Source organism: Schistocerca nitens, chromosome 3 (assembly GCF_023898315.1).
Source record: "Schistocerca nitens isolate TAMUIC-IGC-003100 chromosome 3, iqSchNite1.1, whole genome shotgun sequence".
Classification (NCBI taxonomy): domain Eukaryota; kingdom Metazoa; phylum Arthropoda; class Insecta; order Orthoptera; family Acrididae; genus Schistocerca; species Schistocerca nitens.
Genome location: NC_064616.1, coordinates 283,371,675 through 283,389,795, shown reverse-complemented (window position 1 = coordinate 283,389,795; position 18,121 = coordinate 283,371,675). Strand labels below are relative to the sequence as shown.

General features: G+C 47.5%; 1 protein-coding gene and 1 pseudogene across 1 annotated transcript in view; both read left to right on the top strand.

Annotated features, from left to right (window-relative positions):
- Positions 1-18,121, top strand: part of LOC126248250 (transketolase-like) — a 173,531-nt gene that overhangs the window by 14,783 nt on the left and 140,627 nt on the right. The window lies entirely within an intron of this gene.
- On the top strand, positions 15,618-15,735 carry LOC126249909 (5S ribosomal RNA; annotated as a pseudogene).

The window sequence follows — 18,121 nt, the reverse complement described above, 5'->3', positions numbered from 1 at the left end:
CGGTAGGGATAGTTGAATCATCCTCTATGACGAAAAGTATCCGGACACGTATTAGTGGACTTTAATATGTGGCGTTTGCACACTTCAATTTTGTGAGGGCTTGAACTCTGCTGTGGACAGTTTCAGTGAGGTGTCTGTGGAGGAACGGCAGCCCAGTCTTCGTCAAGCTGACGTTCTAACTTATCCCAAAGGTGTTCTAATGGATCAGATCGGAACTCTGGGCAGACCACTCCATTTTAGGAATGTTATTGCCCACAAATAATTGTCTCCCATGTGCTGCTTTTGACAGACTGCATTGCCATGCTGATGGAAACAATCATCGCCTACCGACGCGAGGTGGCGCTGTGGTTATCATACTGGACTTACATTCGCCAGGACGACGGTTCAAACCCGCGTACGGCCATTCTGATTTAGGTCCTCGTGATTTCCCTAAATCACGTCAGGCAAATGCCGGGATGGTTCTTTGAAAGGGCACAGCCGACTTCCTTCCCCATCCTTCCCTAATGCGATGGGACCGATGACCTCACTGGTTACCCCCCCCCCCCCCCAAAATGAACCAACCAACCAATTATCGTCTCCGAACTGTTCCTCTACTATATACAATACACAATGCTGTAAAATATGTTCACATTCTTCCAAATTTAGCGTTTTCTTAAACGCAATAAAACAAACAAGTTCTAACCAGAAAAACATGCCCATACCGTAACATATGACTGCGGTCAACATTCTGCATCGGATTCTAGCAAGGTATATCGTGGTTCACCAGTCAAAATCGCTCGTTTCCACTTACTCACTGTCCAGTGGTGACACTCGTAATACCAGCTCATATGGCCGGCCACTGTGGCCGAGCGGTTCTATGCGCTTCAGTCGGGAACCGCATTGCTGCTACGGTCGCAGGTTCGAATCCTGCCTCGGGCATGGACGTGTGTGATGTCAAATGGTTCAAATGGCTCTGAGCACTATGGGACTTAACTTCTGAGGTCATCAGTCCCCTAGAACTTAGAACTACTTAAACCGAACTAACCTAAGGACATCACACACAACCATGCCCGTGGCAGGATTCGAACCTGCGAACGTAGCGGTCGCGCGGTTCCAGATTGTAGCGCCTAGAACCGCTCGGCCACTCCGGCCGGATGTGTGACGTCCCTAGGTTAGTTAGGTTTAAGTAGTTCTAAGTCCTAGGAGACTGATGACCTCAGATGTTGAGTCCCATAGTGCTTAGAGCCAGTTGAACCACCTCGTGTGTCGCTTAGCATTTAATACCTCGCCCATTGTACCCCATTCATTTAACCCTAGGACACTAAAGGGGGAGAAATTTTACATTGCTACTATATCACCGTAAAGTTAACTTCTCTACATTTTGTTCAAGGGAAATTACAATTTATATATTATGCGGTAGTTAATTACCATTATTAGATCTCCAGTGGTATATTATAGACCAAATTAAGTAAAAAGTGTCCTGTTTTATAACTTGCTGCTATCGTAAATTTTTCTATGTTTAGTAATATGGGGTTACTTCCCTAAGCACAGCCATTGTGCAAGCTGCACTGCTGGTTGGAGCTTATAACTCACGAGTGATTCCTACCTCTGATTTCATGCGATTTCTTACACCCACTCTCCGCAAATGCTCGACGTTCTCCATCCGTCAGTACACGAGGTCTGTCAGGTATTGGCTGAGCTGCGGTCGTTCGTTCGCGTTTTCACTTCATAATCACATCATCAACAGTCGACATGGGTAGCTTTAGACGGGTTGAAATGCCCGTGATGGATTTGCTTCTCAGGTGGCATCCAGTGATTAGTCCACTTTCAAAGTCACTGAGCTCTCCTGACAGACCCATTCTGCTGTTACTTCTTCTCTGCCGACGACATAATAATGCCGCGTCTCCTTTATTATAAAAGCGAGTCCGCTTCTCGTGATATCTAGTGGTCAGCTCCGCGATACAGAAGTGTGTCTGGATATTTCTGGTCGTGCACTGTATGTGTAGACGTAACCCAAAACTCGCCACTGATCACGCCTCTCTGAGGAAAAAACAGGTTAAAAGCCACATCTATTGCAATATCGGTGGAATCATGAGGCCCATTGTGTTTTTAATCATGAGGAGCTGGGACTGAAATTTATCAAAGGACTTTTTTTCTACACTTCAGCGATCTATGTGACGTCATTGTTGTATCAATAAGAATTACTGGAAGTTGTCATTCGTACTGTTCATTATTGAAAATACACACGATTACAGAATTTCGCCGAAATTGCAACAGACGTGGAGATTAATTTTTTCCAATTTCTTAACCTTTTTTATCTTTTATTATTTGTTTCTTCAGAGATGCATCAATGGAGAGTTCTAGGGGGAAAGCCTACATTTCTATTGCTGACATCTTAAATTACAGCCGCGCGGGGTAGCCGAGCGGTCCGAGGCGTCTTGAATGGTCCGCGCGGCTTCCCCTGTCAGAGGTTCGATTCCTCCCTCGGGCATGGGTGTGTGTGTCGTCCTTAGCGTAAGTTAATTTAAGTTAGATTAAGTAGTGCATAAGCTTAGAGACCGATGACCTCAGCAGTTTGCTCGCATAAGCCCTTACCCCAAATTTCCAATTCTTAAATCATTCTTCTTACGCCAAAATAGGGCATGGCACATTAACTTCGCCTTACTAGCATTATTATGCAGTTTTCAGTATTGACGAAATTCTGAAATGGAGTGTGTTATTTGACAAGCTGCTGAGGACAAGACAAGTCGACAGCTTGTGAAAACAGTCACTGTTGGTGTAGACATAAATCTGAAATTTCTTCACATATGTTGTTGCAGACTAACACAAATTCTCTTTTCGGTAGCCGTCGATAGCCCTTTTAAAATTACACTGGTAGTTACACTGGGGGCGAAGATTAAAGCAACGAACGGAAATTGTGCAAGGTTGCGTTTATTTTGCCACAAAATAGTATAAACAGGTGATAGTAAAGTAGAAACAATGTAAAGAATACAAAACTTTGCAACTGCATTGTGCATAACGGTAGACAAAAATGTTCTTCGTTTCTTTCCGACTTCACGGATATGCACACACATTCCGACAACAGGTTAATGTTCTCAGTATGGGGTGTGACCACCTCTGACCGACAACGACGGGGCATGGTGTGAATGATGTCATCAATCCGACATTGAGACAATAACGACCGTTCTTCCTGCAGAGGTGCTCGAAAGCCTTGGAGAGTGGTTGGTGGATGCTGACGTGATTCAACCCGTCTCCCTATTGCATCCTAGACACGCTCTATGGGATTCAAATCGGGGGAGCGAGCAGAAGAAAACGTAATCTATGAGGTCGAGCATTGTCGTCCATCAGTACAAAGACTGGGCCCACAGCATCTTGCAACAACCGCACGTGAGGTTCCAAAGTCTCATCACGATACCTGATAACAGTTAAACTTTGTCGAGTCACCCGTACAGTTTCACGAAGAGGTGTTAGAGTGGACAACGTACTCCCTGCCCACGCCATTACAGATCCTCTTAGATATCGGTCCCTTTCCACGATGTTTGGGTCCCGAAATCGTGTTTCACGTTCCCTCCAGATGTGAATCCGTCGAGATTCACTCTCCAGGCCAAATCGGGGCTCACCCGTGTAAAGAACGTTGCACTCAGAGGCATGCACCGAGCCTTCGTGGCCCGCCGGGGTCCGTAGCCTTGACTGCCGGGCGAGCCTCGACTCTGGCTGCGCTGTCAGCCGGTTCAGGCGCACTGAGGCCCGCCGGGCGATGCGGTGCCCGACAGAACCCGAGTCCGCCGGGGCGTCCGTGCGGCTCGGCTTCTCGACACGTCGCGCGCGCGCCTGCTATACCTATCGTGCCTCTATGAGATAACATCATGATGTGCTATCCGGGCGAAAAGCATCGTTCTTGCGTTAATAAAGGACATTGTGCAACCTACGACAGTTTTTTAAATAGTTGCAGTAGAAGGTTGCTGTACCACCACGCCAAGACGGAATGGAACAATTTTTAAGATTTCAGATTACCTAAGCGGTCAACGTGAAATTTTCACCTCGAGCACTGATAATATTCACCAGCTCCTTTACACCACATATAAACAGGTTCATCTTACGACGTCCTCGAGTCATCAGTACGAAAGGCAACGTAAAACAATAATAAGAGGTACCAATGTCCTTACTAAAATCTTTATCAACATTGAAAGTACGATAGGAAATGACGTCACGGTTATTAAAACTTTAATGGCCACCTACTCTCTCACTACTTCCACAGCGAGCAATAACCACGGTGAGCCATCCATTCCCATGACTAAATTTATGCCGCGCGGGATTAGCCGAGCGGTCTTGGCGCTGCAGTCATGGACTGTGCGGCTGGTCCCGGCGGAGGTTCGAGTCCTCCCTCGGGCATGGGTGTGTGTGTTTGTCCTTAGGATAATTTAGGTTAAGTAGTGTGTAAGCTGAGGAACTGATGACCTTAGCAGTTAAGTCCCATAAGATTTCACACACATTTGAACGTTTGAACTAAATTTATCATCATTAAACAACGCAAAATTCAAAATAACACCTATAAAGACACAAGGAACATCCTTGGCTCCTATTGTACCACACCACTTTGACAGTTATCTACGGAGCACAGTCGTGAAGGATTGGGAAAGACCCGTCGTGGTTCAACAGTCGTTTTAGAAAACCGTTACGAAAGCAAGGAGAGCTTCACTGTAAATTTAAACGTTGCCAAAGCCTAACAGAAAAATAACTGAACGAAACAAAAATTTGCGTAAGGAGAGCCGTGCATGAAGCGTTCAACGAAGTCGGAAGTAAAATTTTATCCACCGATATGACAGAAAATTCTAAGCAAATTTGGTCTTATGTTGAATCAGCAAAGGGGTCAAAGCCATCTGTACAGGCATCTGTACGGGCATCGAAACGGAGAACGACACAAAGATTGCCGAAATACTAAACGCCTTTTTCAAAATTGTTTCACTGAGGAACATCACTAGTAGTTCCTCCTCTAACGAGGAGTGCCATAGTCGAATTTCCCAGGAACTTCGCTCAGTGGAAGAGGGGTCAAAATAAGCGAAGACATGTCTCGGTTTATCCGGAGATATTCGCCCGTTCCCGAGAAAACGACGGTCAAAGTTTTCTTCTCCGAATGCGAAAATATTTTGTTGATGCAGACTTACGTAGGAAGAAACGATCACCATGATAGAATAAGGGAAATCAGAGCTCGTACGAAAAGAGATAGGTGTTCGTTCATTCGGCGCGCTATACGAGATTGGAATAATAGAGAATTGTGAAAGTGATTAGATGAACCCCCTGCCAGGCACTTAAATGTGATTTGCAGAGTATCCATGTAGATGTAGAAAAGGGTGAGATCACAATCAATGGTGTTGCAGTCCTACGATGTCCTTAGAGAAGGGTTGAACCGTCTGGGGCATCTCAGCAGCGTTGAACGATGTCAAGAACGCCCTCATATTGCATTTCGCACTGCGAACTGATGTTGTCGACCACAAAATTTGTGGGAATCAACGCTCCAAGGGGATGGGTGGTTTCAATGACGCCCCTTTATGCCACCTCCTGAGGTCTTTTCGTGTCGATTCTGAGCAGCGGTGTGTGTGAAATATTTTCCTCGGCCGTTCGTAAGGAAACCGTCCGATTTCAACGCGGTTCTGACCTACAGTGCAGAGGCGTCAAAAGAAGCGGTGAAATGTGGCTAAGAGGAAATGTGACGGCCTACCCATCGTGTGACACGTTCACGGTAGTATTGGGCAGAATTGTGGTGAAATATGGTTCCGATGTTTTATCATTAACCCACATTCCACCTCACATGAATTCTGAGTTTTTTTCCATATATGTCGACACCTTGCCGTCTGAATCGTCGCCGAGCCAGAGGGTGACGTCACAGGGGACCAAGTTTTTGTACTCATATGTGGGTCCTTTTCTCCTAGCCATGGGCCAGTTTTCTTAAGCGCAGTTATAACTTTTTGATGAAGTTCTACGCGTCACACACTGAAGTGACAAAATTCATAGAATACCTCCTAATATCGTGTCGGACCACCTTTTGACCGGCGTAGTGCAGCAACTCGACGTGGCATGGACGCAGCAAGTCGATGGAAGTCCTTTGCAGAACTGCTGGGCCATGCTGCCCCCATAGCTGTCCATAATTGCGAAAGTCTTGCAGGGCGGGATTCTGTGCACGGACTGAGTCTCGATTATGTCCGATAAATGTTCGATGGGATTCATGTCGGGCGATTTGCGTGGCCAGACCAATCGCTCAAACTGTCCAGAATGTTCTTCAGACCAAACGCGAATAATTGTGGCCCGGTGACATGGCGCATTGTCATCCAAAAAAATAAAATAAAATAAAGAAAAAAAATATGTTGTTGCTTGGACACATGAAGCCCATGAGTGGCTGCAAATCGTCTTCATGGAGCCAAACGTAATCATTTCCAGTCAATGACCCAGTCTATTCCATGTAAACACAACCCACACTGTTATGGAGCCACCACCAGTTTGCACAGTGTCTTTTTGACAAAAATGGCTCTAAGCACTATGGGACTTAACATCTGAGGTCATCAGTCCCCTAGACTTAGAACTACTTAAACCTAACTAACCTAAGGACATCACACACATCCATGCCCGAGGCAGGATTGGAACCTGCGACCGAAGCAGCAACGCGGTTCCCGCCTGAGCGCCTAGAACCGCTCGGCCACAGCGGCCGGCTGTCTTTTTGACAACCTCTGTCCATGGCTTCAAGGGGACTGCACCACATTCTAACCCTATTATCAGTTCTTACCAACTGTGATCGGGAGTCATCTGACCAGGCCACGGTTTTCCAGTCTTCGCTGCAGGCGATGTCGTGCTGTTGCAAAGGCATTCGCGTCGGCCGTCTGCTGCCTTAGCTCATTAACGCCAGATTCCGCTGTGCTAGTTCATCGTACGTCGTGCATTGATTTCTGCGGTTATTTCACGCAGTGTCGCTTGGTGTTAGCACTGATAACTCTACGCAAACGCCACTGCTCTCGATCGTTAAGTGAAGGCCGCCGGGCACTGTATTGTTCGTGGTGAGAGGTAATACCTCAGATTTTGTATTCTCGACACACCCCGGACACTGTATATCTCAGAATATTGAATTCCCTAACGATTTCCGAAATGGACTGTTCCTTACTCTTAGTTCCAACTACCATTCTGCGTTCAAACTCTTGATTCCCGTCGTGCGGCCAAAATCACGTCGAAAACCTTTTCACGTGAATCACCTGAGTGCAATGTACTACCCTTTTTATACCTTGAGTACGCGATACTGCAGCCATCTGTATATGTGCATATCGCTATAGCATGACTTCTGTCACTTCAGTCTATATCGTTGATGTCCTCTTTACAGACTCTTTTCAGTGGCACAGATCAAAGTAAAGAGTTTAATTTAAAACAGAAACATAGTCGTTGTCATAATTTGTTAGCAACAAATGTTAAATTTACTTTTGTACATAAGAAAATTCGACACATACGCGTTCTGGATATGCACTCCGTGACAAAAATACTAGAGCATCCAGAAGGGAAGGCGGAAGCGTGTTGAGATGGTATGTGATGTTATTTCAGTGATAACAATATTGTGTCAGATTTATAGAGAACTTGCGGAATGAGTCCACTTACCAGTACGTCATTACGCCTTTTCTGCTGGATGCATGAACTGACTCGCTTGGGAAGGGTGTCATAATGCCAGTGTATCCTCTCTTGAGGTAAACTGGCCCAAAACAGTTGTAACTAATCCTTAATATTCTGGATACTGGCACTGGGATGGAGTTACAGTCTGAGCTGGTCCCACTCTTGTACTATCGGAGACAGATCTGGGGATCTTACTGGCCACGGGAGTATCTCAACATGACGGAGACATTGCAGACACATGCAATGAATGGACGAGCATTGTCCTGTTGAAAAATGACACCACGATAGTATAGCTTGAGAAGTAATGCATGAGGACACAGTATGTCTGCGATAGCGTTGTGGCGTCAGAGTTCCCTCAATCACTAATAGCCGTGACCTGAAGTCACACCATGTGGCTCCCAACACCAAGAGTATCAACACTGTGTCTCTACAAAACATTGGAAGAATGGGACCTCTCCCCAGGTCGTCGCGATACTCGTCGACCATGGTCATCCAGAGTAGTGCAGCATCGCGATTCGTCGGTGAACGCAATGCATCCTTGATGCATCAGCAGCATATGCTGCTCAGTCACGGCACCACTCCAAACGGAGCCGTTTGTGTTGTGTAGTTTACGGCAGTCTACACATGGACCTCTATTCCAACTGCTGCTATCTTCCGACCAATGGTGCGGGATAACAGAATGTTGGCGACCAGAACCTTGGCCAGAATGCCTACCCCATGCTGTCCAGCAGCCGGCCGGAGTGGCCGAGCGGTTCTAGGCGCTTCAGTCTGCAACCGCGCGACCGCTACGGTCGCAGGTTCGAATCCTGCCTCGGGCATGGATGTGTGTGATGTCCTTAGGTTAGTTAGGTTTAAGTAGTTCTAAGTTCTAGGGGACTGATGACCACAGCAGTTAAGTCCCATAGTGCTGAGTGCCAATTGAATTGCTGTCCAGCATCAGGCCACTGTCACATCCAAATGACCCACAAATCTGGATATTGCACGATTCGACCAGCCAGGAACACAGTGAGGCACCTTTCAAAGTCTATCAGGTGCTGATAATGCTGTCTCATGCGAGTACACGGCATCTCCGTGTCCTCCACAGTGATCACTCATCATCTGCCGTTATCCACGCCCTTTATGAACTGTACTATGCCTGGTAACAACACTGTTGTTGTTGTGTTCTTCAGTACAGAGACTGGTTTCATGCAGCTCTCCATGCTACTCTGTCCTGTGCAAGCTTTTTCATCTCCCAGTACCTACTGCAACCTACATCCTTCTGAATCTATTTAGTGTATTCATCTCTTGGTCTCCCTCTACGATTTTTATCCTCTGCGCTGCCCTCCAATTCTAAACTGGTGATCCCTTGATCCCTCAGAATATGTCCTACCAACTGATCCCTTCTTCTAGTCAAGTTGTGCCACAAATTTTTCTCTCCAATTCTATTCAGTACCTCCTCATTAGTTATGTGATCTACCCATCTAACCTTCAGCATTCTTCTGTAGCACCACTAAACACGAGCAATGCTAATGCGGCCGGCCGTAGTGACCAAGCGGTTCTAGGCGCTACAGTCTGGAACCGCGCGACCGCTACGGTCGCAGGTTCGAATCCTGCCTCGGGCATGGATGTGTGTGATGTCCTTAGGTTAGTTAGGTTTAAGTAGTTCTAAGTTCTAGGGGACTGACGACCACAGCTGTTAAGTCCCATAGTGCTCAGAGCCATTTGAACCAATGCTAATGCGCTTTTGGTGACCGTTCTACCTGTCACAGAGATTTTTTTTTTTTAAATTGGTAATTTACATACCCGACAATGATGTGTAAGTGTACGAAGTTACACTGATCTCCGACCGTGTCTTATCGGTGTTTCACTGTTTTCGTCAGGCGGTAGTGTCAGTCAGTTTTTTCCAACTCCTCACACAAATAGAATACGATAGGTTATCGCTTATAGTACCCACTGCTTGGCACTGAAGAGTACTTACGGAGTGCGGAATCTCACGTGTAAATATTAGTCACCTCCTTTAAAGGGCACAATGGTCGCTTTGGAGCTCTGTAGATGGCTTGCATCTCGCAGCAGGCAGTCATGTGACCCTCCACTGATGATGTACACTGTTAAGGGGAAAAAAACGACGAACCGCGAAGGAATTATCCGAACGGGACGGAAATCGGTAGATGTGATGAACTCGTACACTCAAACAAATCATTATGATTGCAGAAAAATTTGATGATTTGTTCAAGAGAAACAGCTTCACAAACTGAGCAAGTCAGTAATGAGTTGGTCTACCTCTTGCCCATATGCAAGCAGTTATTCGGTTTGGCATTGATTGATAGAGTTCTTGGATGTCCTCCTGAGGAATATCGTGCCAAATTCTGTGCAGCTGGAGAGTTAGATCGTCAGAATCCCTAGCTGGTTGGAGGGCCTGTAATGGTCCAAACGCTCACGCTTGGAGAGATATCTGGATATCTTGCTGGGCTAGGGAGGGTTTGGCAAGCACGACGACAATCAGTAGAAACTCTCGTGGTTTGTGGGCGGGCATTACCTTGCAGAACTGTAAGCTCAGCATGGCTTGTCACGAAGGGCGACACAACGGGCTGAAGAATATCGTCGACGTATCGCTGTCATGTAGCAAAGGGTCCCGCGGAGGATGACAACCAAAGGAGTCCTGCAATGAAATATAACTGCACCCCACACCATCACTCCTGGTTGTCGGGCCTTATGGCGGGCGACAGTCAGATTGGTATCACACGCTGTCTAGAGCGTCTCCGGCCATGTCTTCGCTGGCCATCGGGGCTCATTGCGAAGAAGGACTCGTCACTGAAGACAAATCTACTCCAGTCAGTTAGATTTCAGGCCGAATGTGGCCGACACTGCAGCAGATGGGCTTGTTGATGTACAGTGGGTTGTATTTCGACGTACCGATGACTACATCTTGAATGAAATTGACTGCTTTGTCGGTGCATCAACGCGCGGGTGCCCATCGTGTCTACAAGGAATGGTGTACCACTCGCAGGCACGTAATAAAGTGTAACAACAGACTGAAGCGCCTAGAACCGCTCGGCCACTCCGACCGGCGCTGCAATTCATAACTTGAATGAACTCCAAATCATGTATAAGCTTCCGAATTTAGGGACCATCAAATATACTATATTTTAATTTTTCATTACTGAGTCCAGGGAATGATTTTCATATATACACTCCTGGAAATGGAAAAAAGAACACATTGACACCGGTGTGTCAGACCCACCATACTTGCTCCGGACACTGCGAGAGGGCTGTACAAGCAATGATCACACGCACGGCACAGCGGACACACCAGGAACCGCGGTGTTGGCCGTCGAATGGCGCTAGCTGCGCAGCATTTGTGCACCGCCACCGTCAGTGTCAGCCAGTTTGCCGTGGCATACGGAGCTCCATCGCAGTCTTTAACACTGGTAGCATGCCGCGACAGCGCGGACGTGAACCGTATATGCAGTTGACGGACTTTGAGCGAGGGCGTATAGTGGGCATGCGGGAGGCCGGGTGGACGTACCGCCGAATTGCTCAACACGTGGGGCGTGAGGTCTCCACAGTACATCGATGTTGTCGCCAGTGGTCGGCGGAAGGTGCACGTGCCCGTCGACCTGGGACCGGACCGCAGCGACGCACGGATGCACGCCAAGACCGTAGGATCCTACGCAGTGCCGTAGGGGACCGCACCGCCACTTCCCAGCAAATTAGGGACACTGTTGCTCCTGGGGTATCGGCGAGGATCATTCGCAAACGTCTCCATGAAGCTGGGCTACGGTCCTGCTCACCGTTAGGCCGTCTTCCGCTCACGCCCCAACATCGTGCAGCCCGCGTCCAGTGGTGTCGCGACAGGCGTGAATGGAGGGACGAATGGAGACGTGTCGTCTTCAGCGATGAGAGTCGCTTCTGCCTTGGTGCCAATGATGGTCGTATGCGTGTTTGGCGCCGTGCAGGTGAGCGCCACAATCAGGACTGCATACGACCGAGGCACACAGGGCCAACACCCGGCATCATGGTGTGGGGAGCGATCTCCTACACTGGCCGTACACCACTGGTGATCGTCGAGGGGACACTGAATAGTGCACGGTACATCCAAACCGTCATCGAACCCATCGTTCTACCATTCCTAGACCGGCAAGGGAACTTGCTGTTCCAACAGGACAATGCACGTCCGCATGTATCCCGTGCCACCCAACGTGCTCTAGAAGGTGTAAGTCAACTACCCTGGCCAGCAAGATCTCCGGATCTGTCCCCCATTGAGCATGTTTGGGACTGGATGAAGCGTCGTCTCACGCGGTCTGCACGTCCAGCACGAACGCTGGTCCAACTGAGGCGCCAGGTGGAAATGGCATGGCAAGCCGTTCCACAGGACTACATCCAGCATCTCTACGATCGTCTCCATGGGAGAATAGCAGCCTGCATTGCTGCGAGAGGTGGATATACACTGTACTAGTGCCGACATTGTGCATGCTCTGTTGCCTGTGTCTATGTGCCTGTGGTTCTGTCAGTGTGATCATGTGATGTATCTGACCCCAGGAATGTGTCAATAAAGTTTCCCCTTCCTGGTACAATGAATTCACGGTGTTCTTATTTCAATTTCCAGGAGTGTATTTGAAACTCACTTTTTTTCCAATTCTTTCCCATATTACTTCATTAGACCAAGCTTGATATAAAGTGGTTGAAGAATGATTTTGTCCCTGTCAACTAATGGTTCTTTTAGAATATTAGCTGCTCCTACAGTAAAGCTATCTCTTGATGGCCATGAAACATTTTCCCAATGATCATGCGTTGTTCTGCTGTCCCACTTGCAAATAAAACAAGGGAATTTTGTGTATCCACTTTGCTGTCTAAGCAAAAAGTTAACTATCTTTAAATCAACACAGATAGGCCACTGGCTTTGACTATAACGAAGTTCCTGGAGCACCATCTGGATATTTTCGTATTCCTCATGAAGTTTCGCGGAGTGACCAATTGGAATGGATGCATAGCAGTTACTGTTACGCAGCAACACACATATTAGGCTTCTGGTTGAGCAATCGACAAAAAGCCTGCAGTCTTGACGTTGATATTTTGGTTGTCCCACTTTTAGTAGTAAACCAGGGATGTCACTGCAGTAAACAAGTGCATCATCTTGACTGAAGTATGGAAGCAGATCTTCTTCTCTTATTCGATAAGCTGAGATTTTAGTTCCTGGTTGTAGACAATTCTTCTCATTTAGTCTAGGTGCCAAGAGTTCAGGAGACTGTTTAGAAAGACCGAGGTCTCTTATCGAATTGTTAAGGTCTTTCTGACTGCAGAGCTGACGTCTTGTGGAACTTCCTTCGTATTCAGATTCACTACTACTAGTGTTTAAGTCCTGACAATCATCATCATCATCTGAAGGAAGTAGTTTTGGGAGGGTGGTGAACACTGGTACAGGGATGTCATCGCATGTGGCACAGGTCGCCTTGCTGATTGTAAGTGGGGATATTCCCACTTAAGCTTCTTGATGCAAAAATAACAATCATTATGGTGGTTTTTTGGTTCTCGCCACACCATTGGCACTCCAAAGTTTAAACCCCTTTGTTTACCATTAGTCCACAGTCGTAAAGACACGACACAGTTTCTGCAAACTTTGAGGAGCCCAATGTTTATGTTGGTCTCCCAGTTTAATCCCAAAATACGCAAGATAGGCCTGTTTCACGAAGTCAGTAATATTTTTCCGTTGTTCTTGCAGAGTATTTCTCCACAAATATTGCAGAACACATCAGAAGAGATGAAACAACCTCTACGCGAAGAGCGGCCGCTGTGGAAGAACGGTTCTAGGCGCTTCAGTCCGGAACCGCGCTGCTACTACGGTCGCAGGTTCGAAACCCGCCTCGGGCATGGATGTGTGTGATGTCCTTAAGGTTAGTTAGGTTCAAGTAGTTCTAAATCTGGGGGGACTGATGATGGTTCAAATGGCTCTGAGCACTATGGGACTTAACATCTGTGGTCATCAGTTCCCTAGAACTTAGAACTACTTAAACCTAACTAACATAAGGACATCACACACATCCATGCCCGAGGCAGGATTCGAACCTGCGACCGTAGCGGTCACGCGATTCCAGGCTGAAGCGCCTAAAACCGCTCGGTCACACCGGCCGGCAAATTCTTCACTAACAAAAACTTTTAACAGCTATTACACCAATAGCGTCCTCTCACACGCTCGTCTCTAGCTCGTCTGCCGCTCTGAGTACAAAAAGGGGGTGGGGGATCCTGACTTTCAATGCTGCAGTGAGACCAACTGACTCTTCTTGAAATTGTGAGACATAAGAGGGTGTCTCAAATTACTACAACGACCCATAATCTCACCTTCTCCGCTAGAACGTGTAACATGTAAGATTTTACATTTGTACATACGCAGTCACAAAATATAAAATGAATAGGCACACAGAATTATGGAATTCACAACCGATTTACTGATAATTTAGCGATTAAACGCTACACGTAAGAGAGAGCTTGAGAAACTAGAGCCAATTGGGGAAATCTGTTGTGTGATGTCCTTTGGTTAGTTAGGTTTAAGTAGTTCTAAGTTCTAGGGGACTGATGACCATTGATGTTAAGTCATATAGTGCTCAGAGCCAATTGTGGAAATCCGTTTTCAGATTCTGCATACGAAATATACCCAGTATACTTTCAAATACCCCTGGCAACAAGAAATTTTTTTTTTTTTTTTTTTTTTGTAGAGCTGTGTAATCAATGAGTGACTTCAGATGGGGACGGCATACCTGAAAAAACTCTTGAACTTTCTTGCCCTTCCAATTGAGGTCATTACCGAGGTTAGAGGCGACAGCACAGTATAGAGCCATGCCTCCTGGGATGACGTTTTCTGTCAGATGCCGCGCAGGGTAGCGGCGCGGTCTAGGGCGCCTTGCCACTAGAGATGGGTCGTTCGCGAACTAACGGGTCCAAAGGAACGGTTCACCAATACGAACGGGATGAGCGAGGAACGAATTCTAAGGAACGGTCTTTCATAGTTCACTTATGTCGCGGCTTTCTACTTATAGTTCCCGGGAAAGTGAAACGTTCGGTCTAGTTCCCGCAACGGCACGTCGGCCGCTCATGTCCGAGGCCTCGGTCCCGTTCCCGTCGCTCTCTCGGTCTCCCTCGGCCGGACTCGTCCTTCTTCGCGTGACCGCTCGTCGCAGTTCCACTGCTGCCGACTGCTCCTAGTTAGTTCAGTATCTAGTTGTTCGTTTCGTTCGCTGCGCACGCCCATTCGAGATCTGTTTCAAACCTTTTTTGAACTCTAGGCTTCTGGTTCTATTCGTATTCTATTCAGCGTCCACGACCGGTAATTAAAATTTACTTTATAATTACGTAAATTACATAAAAATTACGTGATATGTAATACATACATCTTTCAGGTAATAAAAGGGCCGATCAGTTTCATTATTTCGATAATCAGCAAAAGACATAGTTATAAAAAGGCAAGTTTTCTCGGTATTACACATGCAAAGGAAGTCGGCACGCCATAGAAGAGTGGCCAGTTTCCGCCTTTTTTTTATCCAAGGTAAAACAGCACGTTTATTGTTATGGAAGGCAGACAGACTTTCAACCGAATGAAGCCCGCGCTCCATAACCGAGTTTCTAGTATCACATTTTGTAAAATGGTTCGAATGGCTCTGAGCACTATGCGACTTAACAGCTGAGGTCATCAGTTCCCTAGACCTTAGGACTACTTAAACCTAAGTAACCTAAGGACAGCACACACATCCATGCCCGAGGCAGGATTCGAACCTGCGACCGTAGCAGTCGCACGGTTCCGGACTGAAGCGCCTAGAACCGCTCGGTCACCACAGCTGGCTCACATTTTGTAAAGAGAATGCGATAACTCCTACAACATTATTTCAGTGGTACAGGGTGGCGCACGAAAAATCGGCCCCGAGTGCTAGACTGCACATTAGCGCCCACCAATCGTCAAGCTATTGTTTCGAAGTTGTTGTTTGCATTAGCTTATTTGTTATTTCTTTAATGCCTAAATATTACAGGGTAACGGGCTTGCCGCAGTGGATACACCGGTTCCCGTCAGATCACCGAAGTTAAGCGCTGTGAGGCGTGGCCGGCACTTGGATGGGTGACCATCCGGGCCGCCATGCGCTGTTGCCATTTTTCGGGGTGCACTCAGCCTCGTGATGCCAATTGAGGAGCTACTCGGCCGAATAGTTGCGACTCCGGTCAAAGAAAAACATCATAACGACCGGGAGAGCGGTGTGCTGACCCCACGCCCCTCCTATCCGCATCCTCATCTGAGGATGACAGGGCGGTCGGCCTGATGACGGAGTGCTAATTATTACATGCTTATCCATTCTGCTCGTAGCAGTCAACAAATCGTGCGTAATTGGCGAGCAGTCTGTCCTCGGGGCCGGTTTTTCAACCGCCACCTTATATTACTTCACTGAGATCAGCCACATAATGTTACAGTTGGCTAAACGAGAGGTTTTGCAGAAGCACGAAAATTGCTTGTACAAGTGCGTGAGAATTCTGTAATGAATAAAAACTCTGTACTCCAGGGGGGAGGCAAGTGCCTCCTCTTGGCGCCTTTCGTCTTCAGTCATGTATGGTACTAATTTTCAGTTTTTCATAAGAAGCATATACCGTGCATAAATGAACGGTGAACGAGTAAAAACGAACGGTTCCCAAAAAAGAGCGATCACTAGGGAACTAGTTCCCAAGGATGAACGAATTTGCCCATCTCTACTTGCCACGGTTCGCCCCCCCCCCCCTCCGCCCCCCCCCCCGTCGGGCATGTGTGTATGTGTGTTAAAGCCGTTCTGCATAGGCATAAAGCAGTAGCAGTCACTGAGACATTTATATTTTAAACGGATGTGGTACGTAAACAGGGATAATGTAAGGACGATGCAGAGCGGCAAAAAAGGGGCAATCGTGTTTGGCAGTGCCCATGGCCATACGGTGTTTGGAGTTGTTGGATTTGCTGGTTCAACGTCTCTACAAGCAGTGGTGTAACACACGTGGCCACGACACACGACATCAGAATTGTGATCGGAGAAAGATCCTGACGGAGAGGGACCGGAGATGCGTTTCACGGCGTGTGAACCAAAATCGCTTCCAAACGCGGCAGGAATTGCTGCAGACAGTAAATGAGGGTCCATCGCAACATGCAGGGGAGAGATCATCGCGACGGGAATAGCATGCATTTAGTATTTGGAGTCGGTCACCTTTCAAGAGGCCATTGCTCACCTAGGCACAAAAGGCGGCAGCAGCAAAGTTGTTAGGACCGGAAGAATATGTAATGGGTTTTCTGGACACTTCTCCACCCTGTTACATCTCGACTGGCCTGCAAAGTCACCGAAGTTGAACGCTATAGAAAATCTGTGGTACGTGTTGGAACAGTGGGTGAAACGCCGCAATTTGGTGGCACTGCGCGATCAGATGCGCAGAGAGTGGCTCAACCTCGACGTTCTTGTACAACTTCCTGAACTCACTTCGTAACCGAATCCAGTGGATTATAAAGCACGGAGCGGTATTAAACGGTATTAAATGGTGCTTGTAATGATTTCTCTTCGTGTTGTGACTTTTGTCTTTTGTCCTGTGAGCTTACAAGCATCTGGTTCAACTGGGTTGCCGGCATACGTGCGGAGAAGGCCGGGGCAACGACCGCAATTACGCAACAGCCTACTGGGCTGCTTTCTGAACGTGACGTGTGCTCCACGAGACGTCAGTTCAACGTTACACCACAGGTACGAGTGGCGTGCAGCGCTCATTTGCGATACAACCTTTGCTGCGCATACAAGTCTTCAGACGTGTTTTTTTCTCTCAGCCAATCGTTGGTACGGGTCTGTCCCTGTAGCTGAATACTCAGCGTGGCTGACTACCGTGAGGAGGCTGGCAGGCACTATTCCGTGGAGGGAGGACTCTTTAACGGAGTTCACTCAGGCTCGTGATGCCAACTGAGGCTCGGATAGCCGGCAGAGGTCTGGAGAGCCGTGTGCTGTCGCCCCGTCACCCTTCTTACCGCATCCGCATGACGCCATATGGCACAGGATGACACAGCGGCCGATCGGCTTCGGACGGCTCTCTTAGCCTGGTCGTCGAGTTAATTATTGATTCGCAGCATACTTACGTGAATTCAAAAGACTGCTTGCGCTGCAACGAGACTAAAGTGACCATCCGTCCATGTTTTAACAGCGCCGGCCGCTGCGGCCGGCCGTAGTGACCAAGCGGTTCTAGGCGCTTCAGTCTGGAACCGCGTGACCGCTACGGTCGCTGGTTCGAACCCTGCCTCGGGCATGGATGTGTGTGATGTCCTTAGGTTAGTTAGGTTTAAGCAGTTCTAAGTTCTAGGGCACTGATGACCTCAGAAATTAAGTCCCATAGTGCTCAGAGCCATTTGAACCATGTTTTAACACACCTATTTACGGTCATCAGGCATTTTTAATTTTTCCAGAAATGTCTTGTATTTTCTCACTGCCCATAGTGTGAGAATGACTAGTAAAATTCTATTTTTTTTTAAACTGACATTTTGAGACGTGTA